General features: G+C 35.6%; 1 protein-coding gene across 1 annotated transcript in view; it reads left to right on the forward strand.

Moving 5' to 3' along the window:
- LOC132191072 (alcohol dehydrogenase-like 7) overlaps positions 1-2,050 on the forward strand; it is a 10,073-nt gene that overhangs the window by 6,827 nt on the left and 1,196 nt on the right. The window lies entirely within an intron of this gene.

A 2,050-nucleotide genomic window follows, 5' to 3' on the forward strand; every position in this document is an offset into this window, starting at 1 on the left:
GATGTACAGTTGAATACTGAATGCTTCTCTATGTTTGGATGCCCCCACCCTCCTTTTGAATTGCTTTTTCGATCTTTTACTAATGCAAATCTCAATTGACCATTCAAATAAAAAAAAAAAAACAAAAAAACAAAACATACGAGGGTAACCCATTATTCTCTTTTAACATATAGAAGCTATCCTTGCCAAATATCTTCTCACTCCAATAGGGCCCCATGGGTTATCATAAGGCTAATACCAAGTTAATTAGCTCTTGAGTCTTCAAGAGGTAACCTAATCGGTTAGGACCACGCCTAATGAAACGGAGGTTACTAATTCAAATTCTCATTTTTCTCTAATGCGGATATGTACAAAAAAAAAAAAAAAAATCAGCCCTTTTGAATTTTTCGTCTTTATTTGATGATGAATAAAATATCTTCTCAAAAGTGCATCTCATGAGGGTAGAAATGTATGATAGGCATAATATGAACGAGAGAAGAAAGCAAAGAGGAGAAAGAAACTGATGAAGTGTTAGGTCTACATCTTAAATATGTTGAATATATTGATGTATTACAACTATATCTATTTATTGAGAGAAAAGAAATTATATGAAATTTTACAACGAGTAACATATATAATGACATCTGATTCATGAAATGTGGTCTTCAGTCGATCAAACTATTTCAACAAAAAAAAAATCTACTTATGAAGCTAATGAAAACATGGTTTTAATGCTCAATCACATGTTTGGTAATTGGTTGTTAATGGGTACCATTCAAAGTAGTATTGAGTGGCACTGCATCAATCATTAATGGATCCAACCACCCAATTATCGATCCAGCCAATTAACTTTTGCATACTTCAAAGGAAGTCATCATCTCCAAGTGAGTGGGAGATATATAATATTAATAAAAAAGAGTAACTCAATTACTTTTTATTTGTTTAAATTTTTGACGCAAGCGATAAATATTTATCAATCACAAACAAATTTACTAATCAAATATAGAGTATAAAAATAGTGAAAAAAATAATAATAATAAACTACTAAAAATTTGTAGCCTTTTGAAATTATAATTTTTTGAAAACTCAATTCTAAACAATTTTTTTTTTTTTTTTTTTTATAATTTAATTTAAAATCGCATATATAAAATTACAATATCAAAGCATCTAAACGTCAAACGAAGAGGCATTTAAAGGGAGCAAAAAGTCGGATAGCCAACGCTTCCCTATTGGGTAGGGCTGTCAAAATCTCCTACCTAAACCTGAATCGGAATCCGGAACCGTGACCCGGCTCCGGTTGTAAAACCCGGGACTGTCCTCCGGCAGCTTGGCACCCAGTAAAAACCGGGAAAATCGAAACCGGGTGCATATATAATTATATATATAAAATAATATATTTTAATATTTTATATTAATAATTTAATATATATTTTTTTGTTTTTAGCCATTTACCACTTAGGGTTCTTTTTTCACGCTTCTCTTCTTTCTTCCAAGCTTCCAGCCACGCCTCTCTTCTTTCTTCTTGGCTTCCAGCCGCCACTCTCTCTCTCTCTCTCTCTCTGTCTTTTTGTCCATACATAATACATATATGTATTGGCATTGATTTTGTTGAGGGAGAGGAGTTTTGCTGGGTTTTGCTGAGGGAGAGGAGTTTTGGGTTGTTTTGGGTTGTGGGTTTTCTGGGTGTTGCTGGGTTTTGCTGAGGGAGATGAGTTTTGGGTTGTTAATTTTCTGGGTTTTGTTGGGGTGTTCTCTGCCATGGCCGAATGGTGGAGTTTTGGGTTGTTAATTTTTTGATTTGATTTCATAGAGGAGTTTGAGTTTTGGTTTGGATGTTTTCTTGAGTGTTTGTAACAGTGGAAAAACAAGATTGCTCTTGTTTGGAGAAGATGATGTTCATGGACTGAGATGCAGAGTTTTTGTGGCTGGGTCCGGCAAGAAAGTTGCCGGAGAAGGTGACCGTGGGTTTCTTCAAAAACCGGTTACCGGACCGGGTAAAACCGGAACCGGCCGGTAACCGGGACCCCGGTTAACCGGGGTCCCGGTTCCGGTTCCGGTTTCTCAAAACCGA

Source organism: Corylus avellana, chromosome ca8 (genome assembly GCF_901000735.1).
Source record: "Corylus avellana chromosome ca8, CavTom2PMs-1.0".
In the NCBI taxonomy this organism is placed as follows: Eukaryota; Viridiplantae; Streptophyta; class Magnoliopsida; order Fagales; family Betulaceae; genus Corylus; species Corylus avellana.